The 17,319-nt window shown below is 41.3% G+C and overlaps 1 protein-coding gene across 2 annotated transcripts in view; it reads right to left on the bottom strand.

The window, feature by feature from the left end:
* Positions 1-14,130, bottom strand: part of WWP1 (WW domain containing E3 ubiquitin protein ligase 1) — a 60,755-nt gene extending 46,625 nt beyond the window's left edge. For both annotated transcript variants that reach the window (XM_051610422.1, XM_051610424.1), the window contains exon 1: positions 13,759-14,130. The gene's annotated coding sequence lies outside the window, so the exon portion shown is untranslated. The remainder of the gene's footprint in view (positions 1-13,758) is intronic.
* Positions 14,131-17,319: the final 3,189 nt, after the last annotated feature.

Here is a 17,319-nt window from a genome sequence, read left to right as displayed (position 1 = left end):
AAAAAAACCACCTCTCTTCTGATTAGAGGCTTCCAACAAAAAGCTATATTCATAAACAAATTCTATAAATCAAAATACTCGTTAGTTTTATTCCTTTCAATAGAATGCCAGAATTTAAAATACTCACACATTGGTTTACTATCCACCTTTTCAAGTATAAGTAATTAAATTTAAAAGACAGTGAAATGATACCTTGACATACTAAAGACGTTTAGGTTTCCTTCATTTATGAACTATGTTACACTCACTCTTAGAGAACCAAATTGTTTGAACACAGGGAGAAATTTTAAAGACAAGGAAACTATTGTTTAGTCACAGAATGGCTTGTATTGGAAGGGACTTTAAAGATCATTTAGTTCCAACCCCCATGCATGGGCAGGGACACCTCCCACTAGACCAGGTTGCTCAAAGCTGCATATGACCTGGTCTTAAACACTTCAAAAATGAGGCATCTACAACTTCCCTGGACAACCTGTGCCAGCATCTCACCACTCTCACAGTCAATAATTTCTTCCTAATATCTAATCTAAATCTACCCTCTTCAGGCTTAAAACTGTTCCACCTCATCCTGTCCCTACATGGCCTTGTAAAAAAATCCCTCTCCAGCTTTTTTGTAGGGCCCCTGCAGGTACTGGCAGGCTGCTATAGTTTAGTATTGCTGTGAAGATCTTATTACACATCCTTCCAGCTAGCTAAGAGTTTAAAAAGAGTTGTATTTAGTTATAAATTAACACATTGAAAATTACTAAGTCACCTGCCATAAATCTTCAAAAATCTTAAGTCAGCTGTGTGGTAATTAACCCCTCATACATCATCCTGAACCTGAAGTTTATGTTGTGGGAGTGTCAAACGATTTTTATAAGCCTCATTTTTAGTTAGTTTTCTGCTGAACAAGGTTGGTTTAAATAAAGTTTATATTGTAGTTTATCAGCTGTCTAATTTAATTTTGTAAGCCTCCACAACACGTGGTCAAGACCCTCTGGGTGAGGATTAAAGTAAGGGAAAACAAAGGAAATGTAGTGGGTGTGGACCACTGATTTCCCAGAAAGGATGTTATCAGTAATGTGTTACTCTATATGCAATTAGGAGAAAACTCTGGATTGGTATCCCTTGTCCTTATGGGAGATTTCAAATTCCCAGACATCAACTGGGAATACCATACTGCTGTGACAAGGAAGTCTGGGAATTTTTTTAAGTTTACGGAACCTAACTTATTGTCACAAGTACTCAGTAAGCCAACTTGGAAAGATGCTCCTAGACATGTTATTTGGTAACAGAGAAGTACTCATGAGAGATACAACAGTAGGTGGCTTGTCTTAGCCACAGTGATGATGAAATGGTTGAGTTGAAAATTTTCAGTGTAGTAAGGAAAAAGGACAGCAGAATTTCTACTCTGGGCTTCAGTATGGCAAACTTTAAGCTATTCTATAAAGTACCCTGGACATCTGCTTTTGGGGGCTTAGGAGTCTATGAGTGCTGGTCACCTTCTAAAAGCACAGGAGCAAGCAATTCTACTGTGTCTTAAGACAAGCAAGTGGATCAAAAAACCAGATTAGCTGAAAAGGCAACTACTTATAGAGCTCTAGAAGAAATAGTATGATCCCTGGAAGCAAGGTCAGACTTTACCATAAGATTACAAAGCTGTGGTTCGCATATGCAGGGAGAAGACAAGAAAGGCCAGAGCTCAATTAGCACTGAAACTGGCCAGTGCTGTGTCAGATATCAAGGGCTTTTTTAAGTACATTAATAGCACAAGGAGATCTGAAGAAAACACTAGACCAATACTTCTTCAAGATGGTTATCTGACTAACAGGGATGAAAAAAAAGCAGAAGCATTCAAGGATTTTTAGCCTCAGTTTTTAATAATACTGACAGACCCTGGGCTGACCAGTCCCCTGAGTCAAAGTACTACAAGTGCAGGAAGAGTGACTTTTACAATGAAGGGACCAGCTGTACCAGTTGAACGCTCACAAGTCCATGGAGCCTGATGGGATTCATGCCAAAGCACTGAAGGAGCCAGCAAATATTATGGCAGGATCCCTCACAATCATCTACCAAAGATCTTGGGAGTGTGAGAAGGTCCCTGCTGACTGCAAGCCAGACAGTGTTATTCCAATATACAAGAAGGGCATGAGGGAGGACCCAGGAAACTGCAGACCTGTTAGTCTAACCTCAGTTCCTGAAAAAATTATGGAGAAGATTATAGTGCATACTACTGAAAGGCCTTTAAAGAACAATGCAATCATCAGGCATAATCAACATGAGCTCACAAAGGGAAAGTCCTGTTTAACTAATTTGATATCCTTAACAAGGTCACCCCCCTTGTGGATGGAAAGAAGGTGGTGAATGTAGTGTTTCTGCATTTTAATAAGGCTTTGACACAGTTCTTGACAGCATCCTTATGGACAAGTCGGGAAGAGCAGGTTCACAGTGTGCTGGGTGAAGAACTGGCTGCAGGGTAGACCTCATAGGGTTGTAGTGAATGGGCTACAGCTGGCAATCAAACACCAGCTGTGTTCCTGGGGGCTCAATTCTAGGGGCGGTTCTGTTCCATGTATTTATCAATTACCTGGATGCTGCAGTTCAATGCACCATTAGCAAGTTTGCTGATGATACCAAACTGGGAGGTGTTGTTGACTCTCTTGAGGGACAAGAGGACTTGCAGGGAGATCTAGACAGATTAGAGCATTGGGCAAACATCAGTGGCATGAAATTCAACAAGTTTAAGTGACAGATTCTGCACCTGGGAGGGACTAACACCAGGTACAAGGATAAATTGTGAGAGGAGTGGCTGGAGAGCAGCCCTCAAGAAAGGCTTCTGGGTGTGCTGGTTGCCAGGAAGCTCAAGATGAGTCAGTCATGTGCCCTGGCAGCCAGAGCGCAAACCTCATCCTGGGAGTAAACACAGCATCACCAGCCCATCAAAAGAGGTGACTATCCCGCTGTGTTCAGCATTGGTGAGGCCTTACCTTGAACACCGTGTGCCTCACCATTTAAGAAGGATGTGAAGGTATTTGAATGCATCCAGAGGAGGGCAACAAATATGGTGAAAGAGCTGGAAGAAGTGTCCTGTGAGGAGCAGCTAAGGACTTTGTGCTTGTCTAATTCAGGAACAAGGAGGCTGAGGGGCAACCTCATTGCTCTCCACAGCTTCCTGAGGAAGGGATGCAGAGAAGGAGGTGCTGAGCTCTTCTCTCTGGTATCCAGTGACAGGACAGTGTTGGAATGGTTCAAAGCTGCAACAGGTGAGGTCCAGACTTTAAATTAGGAAGTATTTCTTTACCAACAGGGTGATCAAAGAATGGAATAGGCTTCTTAGACAGGCAGTCGATGCTCCAAGCCTGTCAAGTGTTTAAGAGGCACTTAGACAATGCCCTTAAAAAACATACTTTAACTTTTTTTCAGCCCTGAAGTGGTCAGGCATTTGGACTAGATGATTGTTCTAGGTCCCTTCCAACTGAAATAGTCTATTCTATACTAATTTTGCACAGGGACAGGCTTGGGGCAATGAATACTTCCCAGGAGCACTTGTTCCAGTGCTTGACAACCCTTTCAGTGAAGAATGTTTTCCTAATATCCAATCTGACTTACCCTGATGCAGTTTTAAGCCATTCCCTCACACCCTATCACTGGACAACAGAAGGAGATCAGCACCTCCTTCTCAACTGCCTCTCAGGAGGAAGTTGCAGACAATGAGGTCACAGAGACTTGCACATAGTTCCTAATCTTTGGCCATTCATATCAGCATGGAGAACAAGCTACATAGAAAAATATTTCATTTTCTGAATTTTCTCAAGCATATTCACCAACTATTGTTTCAGATACTGCAATAGTGAACTGTGCATTATCTACAACATATTGTCAGCCTTATATTAGGATCTAAAAAAACCCATACAGTACAATTACAGAAGTTTTTTTTTAAAAAAAGACTCCGTTTTACAGAGTGTTTTGCAGGAGGTCCAAACAAATGACAGACTATGATTCCACTGCACATCTGCCTGTTCTGCTTTCCCTTATACTTAGGCTAGCAAACACCTCTTTAGCCTGGTTTTCCAAGCAAACATCACATGTATGATTCATATTGTCCACCTGCCTCTTCCCACTCTTCCTTTCATCTCCATCCCTCTAAATGAATCTGTTCACCACCAGACTCAGTAAAAATAAACTGAGAAGTAATGTCCTCTGATACATTAAGCTCCCACAAGCTTCATGAAAATCAACAGCTAGGTAGAGGAAAAGACACGCTTCTCTGCACTTGCCAAGCAAAGGACTGCAGCGTGAACTCAAGTGACCCACCCTGCTTGGCTCAAAGGCTACAAAATAGCCACAGATGCAGCTCTGAACCCATCCGAGATGGAGCTGTGCGGAGGGGCTTTCATACTACAAATAAGGAAGGTCTAGAACAGCAGAGGTGGAAGAGAATTATGATTTTTAAAAACATTTGTATGAAGCCTAATTCCACTGCTCACAGAGCAACTGATCAGCAAAATATTTAGGATCCACCTCACTTGTGAATTTCAGTCATTATGATGTTTCTGGTTCCTACCACAATTACAAATAATGAAAAATATCACAACACCTCCTCTGCGTATTACAAACAGGACCACATGCACATTGAAACAATGGAGAACATTACTTTCAGGTTGCTTGAACAGAACAATGGTAGTTACAGGCTGACACTCCAACACGTCAAGAAATGATGGAATATTATTTTCTCCCTCATTTTAATATTAGCTCAATAGCCTTCATATCTGCCAGAATACATAATATGCTTGCTACACACTAGGTACTAGGTAATACCCATGCTCTGGGTTGTCTTCTGCTATGGATAATCCTAGTGATTCGTATAAATTACTGTTTATCAGACTTGCACCAAGAGTAATGTAAAGTAATATAATTATACATCTCTCTAAAATATGGGCAGATTTTAGTATACCTACACTGCAATAAAGAAAATTTTACCACAGTTACATGCAAGCACTTATATATGGAAAATGGAAAAGTATGGGCTTCAGAACAGGCAGGCAGCCTGCACACCTACCTGGAGTGCCCAGATAGCTTTTAAAATCCATTCACAGGCATTAGTATAAGTTACCACCACCTTATTAGTCATAATAGCCATGACTACTGTAAGCATATTTCTACTTCAGTCACAGCAAAATTAACAAACTGACAAATTCAGAAGGAACATAGAGTAGCATCCTTGTTTAACATCTTAAATATTGTTTTCTTCTTTTACACCCTCCCCCTTGCTTTTGTGGGCATGTGAAGAAACCACGATTAAGGAACATATATAAATATCTGAAGGGTGGGTGCAAGGAAGATGGAGACAGGCTCTTCTCAGTAGTTCCCAGTGTCAGAATGAGGGGCAATGGGTACAAGTTGGAACATAGGAAGTGCCATTTAAGTATGAAGAAATACTTCTTTACAGTGAGGGTGACAGAGCCCTGGAACAGGCTGCCCAGGGGGGTTGTGGAGTCTCCATCTCTGGAGATATTCAAAACCCACCTGGATACAGTCCTGTGTAAAGTGCTCTAGGTTATCCTACTTCAGTGGGAGAGCTGGACTAGATGATCTCTAGAGATCCCTTCCAACTCCAGCAATTCTGTGATTCTGTGAACACCAATCATGGGAAATACAGTAATACTGCCAGTCTCCCCATTGCTCTGGTAAGTCAGTAGAAGACAACAAATGAAAGAAGAGGGGAAGAGAAACCTATTCAGCGTTGTGGTCTTCAGTGGCAGAAAGGATCTTTGCACATTTATCAGCAGTAAGAGGCCTGATGTGGATCCACATCTCTCCAGTAACTGTATCTCAAGAAATATCTCAAAGGGATGCAAGTCAAATTCACTGCATGTTCTCACTCTCTTTTCTCTAAGTATTTGCTTTTTACAATGTGCTATGCAAGCCTCTTTCCGGCTGTCAATCTGAGCAGTGTTAAAACACTAAAATGTGTCTGTCCTAATTTCAATCACAGACTGCACTTACCTATTACCACTTGAGAACACTCACTCAAGCACTGTCAGTTATTTTTTTCAAAAACAGCCCTTCCATCTCTGAAGTGCTAGAGAATTCAGCCTGATCCTTAGTAAGGCTCCCAGATGATAACTAATTCTCATTTCTTAAAACAAAGAGATGCCTCTTTTAACTAATTAACTCCCAATATGATTCTGAGTTAATCTGATTCTGGGAATTTCACTACACAAAAATGACAAGTTGAGAACATGAAAATTAGTAACATGTAAGTCTTATCAGAAGAGCCCAAAACCTGACTTCAAGGTTCAATATTGGATCACATCAATATATTTCATATTAAGTTTAACTCAGTATTACAAAGGCACCAGGGAACTATAAGAAAACTTCTTAAATTCTGTAGTAAAACAATGTTTGAAATAAGAGTTATTTTTATTTTAGGTTATCTGATGGAGTTCATGATAAATTCAGATGCGCTCATGAAGGTCAGTATCCTTTTTGGTGAGAAGTTACAGACTAAATCATATAACCTAAAATCATTAACAGCTAATTCTTGAGAACACCACTGCCTTGAAACCAAGTGACAACAAAAACTGCACAGAAAAGGTCATCCAGCTCCCCACTGGAACTAGCCAATTTTCAAAATTATTCCTGTATTCATGTTGATTTTTGAGGAACTTTTGAGGGCAGACATTAGAAACAGAGGAATTACAAGAAGTGGTAGAGCATCTCTAGCATCCTTTATCCACATAACCTCCACCTGCACGACAAGGTCAACACAAAGGTCTTCCAGCCCAAAGAGTACTAAGAATCCTTAGTCATTCTGTAAGTCTTCTTCCATATAAATCAGTCATCCTTGTTGTGTTTCTTAGTATTTTCTCCAGTGCTCCTATATACCTTTTGAAACAGAGCGGAAAGCGGCAAAGATGAAAACATCTTCATTCAAGATAGGAATTTACTATGGATATAAGGAGTAGCATGATGATTTGACTGTTTTATTCTTTACTCTATTCCTACATCTTCTATGTTACCTTTTGAAACCACCAGCTTTCCAGGGGAGAGTGTAAAAAAATGTCTGGGAAAATGTTCTTGCTTCCCCTCTGTTAACAGGGAGAGATCGAAACACAAAATTTTCAAGTACGCAGGAAAATAAGCCCAAAATTAAATAAATCTGCATTAGCAGAGACTTACAACTAATTTTAATTTATTATGGCCTTTCAAGCTTTGAAGCTGAAGCAATCAGCATAATAAATTTACTCAAAATAGACAAGAACATCAACAAACTCTGAAAATAAGCTGTCTATGGTAGATTAAAAAAAAATAATAATCCAGGAAAGTCTAGACTGTCTGTTACAGCTGAACTTGGTTACAAGTAGTATTTACAGTTAGTTTACACACTGAAGTACTATCTGTATGATTTTTAATTAAAACTCCCATTAATTAGCAATTAATTTTCTTCGTCTAACAATCTATTTCTTATTTTGAATCATACATCAGCCAATCCCAATTGATTCTTTTAAGAATTACTTCCTGATAAACTACCCTACTCAACTTTTCTGAGTGTGCTCTAACATCTCCTTGCTTAGTTGTTTAACAAAGGGCTAAAAGTATAGGCTGAAATATACTCATATTCTACTGAGGATTCTGTTGGCTTCTGCTGGAGGCCTCCCGTCTACTTCTTATGCTAAAAATAATCAATACCTTCCATTTTATTTGTACAAGTACAGTACTATTCTAACAGTTTTCTCCTGAATCAGTTACTTTTTCCTGATCAAAGTTTGGAATACAAACAACAAAGAAACACAGAAGTAACAATTAGCAGTTTAAAAATATACTTAAGCATATAAAAATAGTATGCAAGCTAGTATTTGTTACATACTTAATACATTCCAACATTTACTTTTTATCCCACTCCCAAAGGACTTTTTCATTTAAAAAAAATAATAATTAAGTCAGGCTCTTACTAAATACTTAATTGACACCCCATTTAGTTCTAGCAACTCCTTCCTATACACATCAGGTCACCTATGTAACACAAAAATGCACCCCTCACCAAATACTAAACTAGCCCATTATATGCCTCTGAAGTTTCCACTCCCATTGTTCTAGAAATAATTTCACCACCTACAGATTTTGCCAGTTCATTAGTAGCAGTCTTTTTGTCATGTTACGAACTAAGACACCAACTAGTTTTCTTCCCCACAGCTATTCCCTTAACAATGCACTTTTACTCACCATTCCACAACACAGCTTTGTCAGCAATATCTTACAAGACATTCAGTGAGAGATTTTATTTTTGACATTACACACAATATCAGTCTGACACCAGATTTTTCAATACTAATTGAATTTTTTCTGCCCTTGTAACTTGCATCGAGAAGCCAAAATACACTTTTTTTTCTTTTTTTAACCCATAATTTTTCCAGCTACTACAGAAAGACAGTGATATTGGTTTTTTTTTAAAAAAAAAGATACCAGTGTAAGAAGATAGCTGGAAATGGAAAATAAGAAGTGCCAAGAATGAAAGAATAAAGGCAACTGAAATTCAAGCAAAAGCAGCTTCCACACTTTCAACCTGAGGGGAAGAGAAAAGGGAAGATTTCAAATCCTGTTGCTCTTTCTATTTAGCTTTCCTCTTACATTTTATGTTGCTTTTTGACTGTTATGTTTATACAGATATTTTAATGTCACTGTGTGTCTAGCAAATGCAAGAGAGCTAATTCCAATATATTCAATTAATAAAAACAAGGTCAGTTTTTAAGACTAATGTATCCTCATCTGTTTAGCAGTTTTAGTTCATGCTTACAAGCAACCAAAAAAAATCCCACTTACTGAATTTCTCAAGAACTAGCAGAGCACTGCGTTTCAAAACTGGACACGTGTTCTTTTTTTCAGTGCTGATTCCCAAGTATATTATGCAATTTTATAGATCATTAACTTTATCTTTCCTGTTTACTTTTCCCTTTCTAAAACTACAACTCCTTTGATTTGATTTATACTGAGAAATCACAGATTACCTTGAAATGCAAATACAATCCAAAGCTTTCTCTTATTTTTCACTCAACTATACAAGGAACATTTGTTTCTTTTTTAAAGGAATCTTCTGCTGTTTTCCTGCTTCGTTCAAATGCTTATAGTAAAATCTTGGTTAGAAACCCCAGTAACTATAAATGTGCTCAGGGTATCTACTCTGCTCACTTTTGTCTGTACTCAAAGACAAGAGCTCTCTTCTGCCCACTTCAGGTTGCAAAATGAAGACACTTGAATGTGCAAAACAAGATTATTTTTCTGTTAATTTTTAAAAAGCTACATCCTTGTCTTGTCATTCTTTAAACTGTTTTCTTCCATCTCCACAATAGTTTTCAGCAAAATAAGTCTAAAATTCTCATAGAAAAAGTAGGTAGAGTAATCCTGTGTTGTTAGAACTACTGAGAAGGTCAGTTGCAAATACGCGATTGTGTTCCCAATGCTACTTACATATAAGACAATCAAGATAAAGTCCTACTATGATTTAATAAGATAGTTACATTTGAAATCATTATTCACAAGTTATTTGAGCAAATGAAAGATCCCTTGCGTTACATCAGAGATCGAATTCCACGACAAAAAGAAATGACTACTGGTCAAACTACTCACATCACTCGTAAACATCCTCAACACTGAGGATGTCAAGAAGTCCTCAGGTTTTGAACTGATTACACTTAAGCATGCTGAGACCCTAGTCATTTAAAGCAGAGCATAAGTATCTCAAACATACTCTAGCAATAAGAAAAATGGTGATTATTAACAAAGCCCAAGAATGTAACCTGCTTTGTTAAACACAAGCTTCATTCCATTTTTTATTAAATACGTTTAGTCAAAAGCCATTATAAAGTAACACAACCAGCTAAGTAATTTTCAGTTTATTCCTCAAAGTCAGTTGAATTTAGAAGTTAAACCCAAATCTATAATCTCTTGAACTAGGATTTTGAAAGTGCTTTTTTTGACAACACTGAATTACCAAACTTTGCATTAAGTTAAAAACTTAAATAATCCTCAACACTAAGGGTAGAAGGAATAAAAAAAACCCTGTTTGCCTTGTATCTGCTGTTACAGAACCACAGCAGTATACAGGCATGCAAACCTGCAATGATTAATTGCTTCACAGTACATAACACATGAGTAGTAGCTACTAAGATCTACACATAACAGGAGGATAAAGGTTTCTCCGACACACTTGCCCTGAAAGGCTAAGAAATTTAAAAAAAAAAAAAAAAAAACCACACAGCATTCTCTGAGTAAATAATTCCTACATACCATAGCTCTGACAGTTGACAGGTTCCCTGGAATCTATAGTGTACCACTGTAAAGCACCACTACACTTGCGAAACAAAGCTGAACTTACAGCATGCTTCTGGTAAAATTTTCAGGTCCTCAAACACAGCAAAAACATCCCAAGAAGCAGTAAGTAGAACTTTTCATTTTCAGAAAGCAATCAGAAACAAAAGCTCCCTCCTAAAAGGTACTGTAGCAAATTTTATTAAAAACCATACCATATCACTATTCTACAGGAGAACAACAAAAACAAAACAAAACAAACAAAAAAAAGGTGTAACACTCATGAGATCTGCTCTTTTCTACATGGCTTTCGTATGTCTCTTCTGGACACTTCAACTCCTGCTGATGAGGAAGAGCAGATGTCTCACTCCAGTCATATTGCTTTCCTTCAAGAAAACAAAGGCGAGATCTCATGATACTTCTGATGGTCCTACTTCTGACTATTTTAGGTCACTACATAAGAATGTCAGCAGACTATGCTAAATCTGAACTAAAACCTACAGAAAAAAGAAAGTGGCCTACTAATGCCATGAAAACAGACTTTTAAAGTAGGACCTGGACGTAACAAACTCCTATTGTATTACTTTGGTATACGTATCAAAGCAGTACAGAAGAATGTCACTTGACATTGTATAACTCAGAATTTAATGGAAGAGTCCAGCAACTTGGTTTACAAGTTTCATAATGACTGCAAAAATGACAGGATTTTGGTTAAGCTGACACTACCATAGAAACTGGGGAACCTAGTCCCAATTTACACACTTCCATAGAGGAAGGCACAATGCAGCAGCTTTTCTACTGACTTTGCGTCATACACAACTGATGCAGAACTAAAAAGCCATTATTTAATTGTGATGAATGTTACACTGTGCAGAAGAAGGAAAGAGCAGTACTAAACTATCTTAAAAGATGGACATTTCTAAGAGTAGCCTTACACTTTCTCTTCAGTCTTTATTCATAAAGTCTTAACCAAGTTAAAATTAACTTCCAATAATCCTTTAAGGATAAGTGCCAGGATGCACTTTTTTGGTTTGTCTGTCACTCCATCTATTTCCTCTCCAATCCTTCTCACTTCATTATCTGCATTTTACTCAAGTAAGTTCTAGGATGAACTTGAGCCTTTGAGGGGATGTAACTCGTTTGACCAATAGTTTTTTATTCTGTAGTGGAATTTCATCTCTGATGCCTAATGCAAGGGATCTTACATTGGCTCAAATAACTTCAGAATAATTCTTTCAAAAGTAAATATCTTACTTAAATCATAGTAGGACATTATCTTGATTTCTCATCAATTTTACTGCCAACCCTTTCACAAAAACACAGGTTGACTTGCAATGTTTTGTTCATTGATGCTTAAAAAGTAAATTATTTTTCCAACAAAAATTATCCATACCCTTTTGGTAACAAGGTGCCCCATGCAGAGAGATTAAATCAGCCCTGGGCATGTAAAATTGTTTTAATGCTTTCAAGTATAATTATGTATTTACAGGAATTGTTCTACAGTATCATTGAAAAAAGGCTACTGATAGTGGTAAGTAACTCAAGCTAGACGCATTTATAGGATGACATCTTTAAAATACAGTTCCAAATACACGCCAAAAAGGTGACAAAAGGATTCTAAATGCACAGTTCCATAAGCAACACCAGATCAAAGTATTTCACAGTATCACAGTATCATTCTGGTTGGAAAAGACCTCCAAGATCATCAAGTCCAACTACTACACTAACTCTGCCATATCCACCACTAAACCCTGTCCCCTGGCATCACATCTGTCTCTTGAGATGTCATTTCTAGTTGACCCATTTGAAAGCATCTTTGTCAAGAGCCCAGATAGAAACTTTAGTTGTTAAAGCAGTTTCTCAAAAGGATGGAAAACCCTTCAGATTTTTTTTCTATGGAAAATTTCTTTCATCTTTAGTAGTATTAAAATCAATGAGAAATAATAAGTTTATACCTTGACCAACACAGACTCAGATAAAGCAGCATAAAGATAAAAAAAACCACAAAACCAACAACCCAAGTTACTGAAGCAATATTACAACCCAACAATAGTTTGTTCCTATATCACAAAAACATTAAATTAGAATATGAATTTTAAGGGGAGATTCTTAAGGCTCTGTTTTCTTTCATGTGTATGACCATACAGAACCCAGTCAACTGCAGTAAGATACAGTATCACCTAGTAAGCTGGCATTATTAAAATTGCATAACGTGGGGTTTCCTTTAATGTAAAATATCCTTAAGATTTTCTACATGACACAGGTGCCATCTGAAAATACGACCGAAATATGAAACGTTCTTTTTACAGTTTCACTCAAACATGTAAAGCTGGCATTAAAATTATTAGATAGTGCTAAGTCCTTTTCTCTCTTTGATGTACAGTTTAAACATTTATAGATTTGGAAGCAAAGCTAGATCATCCTGGTTAAACAGGGATGAGAATTGGTATTGTTCCAAACATGAGACATCTACAAATAAAAGCAAGTAAATAAACACTTCCCCCGAGTTGTAACATTTTGCCACAACATAAACAAAGATAAATGACATAAATAGATCTTTTGAGTCTACTGAGCAAAACATACATTAAAAGGACCTAGAGGCTGGCAGCCACGTACAACCTGAGCAATAACCTTAGCGGCAGCCTACCCTGCTGTGCCCCCTCCTCCTGAGACGAGGCACGCTGCACCTTCTGCGAGGGGCGACAGCAGCTCCGTGTGGAGGGGAAACAGCTCTTCACCTCCTCCCTCCCCAGTTTCACCAAAGGAAGGTGAACTGAAACGTAACAATATCCCTTCTCCTCTGCTTTCACCCCGCAGAGATAACCACGAAAGGGCCGGCCGCGGAACTGCCTGCCTGACTGCCCGTCACTAAAGCCTCTCGCAATCCACTCAACGTTGACACGGGTCAGGACTCAGCCCTCAGTCACCCTCACCCGAAATGCCTAGACAGGAATAAACAAGGTTATTCCCCTGACACCGGACACCAATGACATTCCCCCTCGCTTCACCAAAGTACCGACCCTCCCTCCCCTTGCCAGGTGTGGGCCAAGAGGCCCTCAAGCCCTGTCCAGACATGAGCCAAGGTGGGAGACGGCACAGAAATCCAGCAATCCTCCTGCCACCAAACGGGGTCACCGAAGGGGGAGAAGCAACAGCCGCCACCTCCCTCCAGTGGGGCCCGGGGGGTGCGACGAGTTAAACTGCCGGAGAGATCGAGACCTCAACACTGCTCCCTTCGCCATTTTAGCCCCCACGCCCAATCCCCTCCTCCCCGCCCCTCAGGGACAGGGGCCGCTCGCTGCTGTCTAGAGCCCACCCCCCTGCCCTGGCCGCCCCCGCTTCCCCACGGCCGAACGGCGGCGTAGAGCGAGAAAAACGGCAGCCCTTTTTCTCCTCAGGCCGGTCGGGCTCTGTCGGGCCAGTCCGCAAAGCGAAACGGCTGCGGCACAGCCTGTTTTGTCTCCTTACCGTGGCTCGCAGCCTCACAGCTGCTGCTGCTGCTGCCACCGCCTCCTTCTCCTTCCTCCCACCTTTTTCTTCTTTTTCCCCTCCTCGCTGCCGCGGCGGCTCCTCACCCCTCCGCGCCGCGCTCCGCCGCCGCTGCCGCGCAGAATGATGCCATCTCACAGCGGCATCGGCAGCCCCTGCACAACAACCCCCCTCCCGCCGCGGGCGCCCCTGGCCCTGCTGCCGCTGCTCCCGCCGCCGCGCTCCGAGCCAGCCTCAGGCACCAAGAGCAGAAACTTGTGGAGCCGCTGCTGCCGCCGCCCGGGCGGGAGGGAGGGAGGGCCCAGTCGGAACCCAGCAGTGCGCAGCAGCAGAGGGAGGGAAGAAGAGAGCTTGAACCGAGGCTCTTCAAAGGCGACAGGGCTTATTCCTAGCGCCTGCCCCGGGCTGAACCAAGTTGGCCGCTGCGGCGGGGAGACGAGCCCAGCGGACGGAATTAACTCTCCGAAGGCGGGGAAAGAGCGGCCAGGTTCCGGCGCCGGGGTGCAGTCGGCGGGGGAGAGCGTGCTTGGGCAGGATAAGGAAGGCTTGTATGAGACACTGCCCACCCGAGAAAGCGCCTCTGCGGCGGAGGCGCCGAGGGCCGGCACACCCGGCGTGCGGGCGATAAAGGCGGCGGTGTCTCCTCCGCCCGCCTCCCTCCCGGTTACGCAGGCGGGGGGGCCTGTGAGCCCCGCCGAGAGGCCCCGCGGCCGGCCCGGTGGTCAGAAGCCGGCGGGTTACGCCTGCTGATCGCCTTCTTCTACCCTCTGACCTCTTCTCCCTCTCTGACCAACTTGTATTTTTCGTGCTTAGGAGGATGGGTGGAGGTGGGGGAGATGCAGGTACTACACCCGCGCCTGGGGTGCCCAAGGCCGGCGGGTGCACCCCTCGCTGCAGCGCCTGTTACCTGCGGCCCCAGCAACAGCTGGAACACCATCCCCGGCATAGGCAAGGGGCTGGTTGTCGTTAGGTACCGGTAAAAAAAGACACAAGCACTCCCCAGAAGTTTACAGACCTAAAAGTGCTTGTATAACATTCGAGTCTTTTAAGTTGTGTCTTAGGTTGAAGACTAAGGAAGCTTTAGCTTCATACCATGCAAGGCAGTGCTATGGAGGCAGCAGTAGCATGAGCTTTTGTGAATAAACTAGGCCTTCGAGTGGTTGTCTCAAGTCCAGCACCACTGTTAACTGAAAGGAACAAAAGCCTACAGTATAAGACCCTGAAGCAACTTCCAGCAAAGTCTGGTATTTGGGGTTTTTTTAAAGAAAAACAAAACACCCAAGGCCAGCAGTCTGATCTGGGCAAGTAAATGCTTCGGGAAATAAAAAGGAAGCTCTTAAAAGTACTACTTTCCAACCTATTCCTTTGTCATAGACAATCTATAGGAGAACCTCAGATTTTGGAAAAGAAACAGTATGCACGGTTCACCTTTTAAAAGTATCTGAGACTAGACTTTACTAAAAATACCACTAGACTTTCTCTTAAATGGTACAAGTGCCTGAAAACTGCTATTTGGGTGTCTACATGGAGCAATTGTAACCACACATGGTAACTGTACACTCCCGAAATCCACCCTGGGCAGCAAAACTAGCTGTATCAGTTAGCAACCTAGGTAATCCAGCTGATTTTCAGAATTCACAAAGTACTGCTTTCTGTATATCAACTAAAACTTTAATTCAAATAAAGGTAGAGTTCTGCTTTTGTTCTGAGATTGTACAAAATTAGGTACCTACTTACTCTAAGGGGCTACTTTTACATTCCTTTGGTGGCGCTTCCAGAGTCTGCAAATAAGTTCTGTCTCTCTTGTCTGCTTTTTGTTTGCTTGTTTGTTTTTCTGATATAAAGCAATCTAATTAAAATCTGGAGGGAAAAAAATAGCAGTACCTTTAGGTAGGAACATTTTTTAATGGGGAAAAAATGTATGTAGCAACTTTCCACTGGGTGCAGCATTATATTCCCACCAGCAAAAGGCAGGTGAAGGTGTAAATGGCAATTTTTCTACCTCTGCTCTTTGCATAAGCTATTAATTTCTCTACTCCTCGGCTTTGCTTCTTACTAATATCAGTAGTCTGATACTTCATGAAATGCATGAGCATTGTTTCTTCTGAATAGATTTTATGTGTAAAATTGCTAAGTGCTTCTTTCTTGCCTTATGAAGTATGAGAAGTGTGTAGTGACTTGAAACAATACCCTATACACAAGTTATGGGCTTCTCTGGGCTGCCTCCTCCCTGTTTCAAAACAAGTTTTGTCATACATTTGTCTCACCCTGGGGAACAGTGACATTCCAAGTATTATTCCCTCTTAAAATACAGTTGATGCACTTACGAGTGCAAAATGTCACAAGTTTGTTAATGCCACAAGTTGGGTTTTAAATGTCTTATAAAACCTCAAGATACTTGCATTTTCCAAGTACTTTTAAGGCAGGAGGAAGGAAGGAAGGAAGGAAGGAAGGAAGGAAGGAAGGAAGGAAGGAAGGAAGGAAGGAAGGAAGGAAGGAAGGAAGGAAGGAAGGAAGGAAGGAAGGAAGGAAGGAAGGAAGGAAGGAAGGAAGGAAGGACGGACAAGGAGGACAAGGAGGGAGAATCAGTTAGAAGCCACACATTTACACTTGAGTTATGCTTGTTAAGTATCTGAAAAAGTACAAACATGGTTTTTTTCATTTTGCAGACAACCACCTTTATTTTTGTTATTATGCTGTGGCCAGTAAAGGTTACAGACTCTGTCGCACAGTGCTGAAGATTAAGAGGAATTAATGCAGATTTGGTAGTCTCATTGCTTCAGTCTTGCCCTTTAGAGGGCTGAAATACACTGTTAGCTTCAGGTAAGGTCTCATAAGCCAGTAAATTTTTGACACTGTCTCTCATAATATCCTCATGAAGAATCTCAGGAAGTGTGCGTTGGATGAGGGGACAGTAAGGTGGACTGAGAGCTGGTTGATTGACAGAGCTCATAGGATCATGATCAATGGCACAGGGTCAAGTTGGAGACCTGTAACCAGTGGTGTTCCCCAAGCATCAGTACTGGGTCTGGTCTTTTTTAACATACTCATCAGTGACCTAGATGAGGGGACAGAGTGTATCCTCAGCAAGTTCTCTGATATATAAAACTGGGAGGAGGGGCTGACACTCCAGAGGGCTGTGCTACTATCCAGTGTGATCCAGACAAGATGGAGAATTGGGCAGAGAGGAACTTAGTGAGATTTAACAAGAAGAAATGTAAGGTTCTGCACCTGGGGAGGAACAACTCCATGCATCAGTACAGGTTAGGGGCTGACCTGCTGGAAAGCAGCTCTGAGGAGAAGGATCTCCGAGTCCTGGTAGACAATAAGTTAGCCATGAGCCAACACTGTGCTCTTGTGGCCAAGAAGGCCAATGGTATCTTGGGATCCATCAGGAAGAGTGTGTCCAGGAGGTCAAAGGAGGTCATCTTCCCCCTTTATTCTGCCCTAGTGAGGCCACATCTGGAATGCTGTGTTCAATTCTGGGCTCCCCAGTTCAAAAGAGACAGGGAACTGCTGGAGGGAGTTCAGCAGAGGGCA

Source organism: Apus apus, chromosome 2, assembly GCF_020740795.1.
Source record: "Apus apus isolate bApuApu2 chromosome 2, bApuApu2.pri.cur, whole genome shotgun sequence".
NCBI lineage: Eukaryota > Metazoa > Chordata > Aves > Apodiformes > Apodidae > Apus > Apus apus.
The sequence above is the reverse complement of the archived record's forward strand: the minus strand, read 5'-3'. Positions and strand labels throughout refer to the sequence as shown.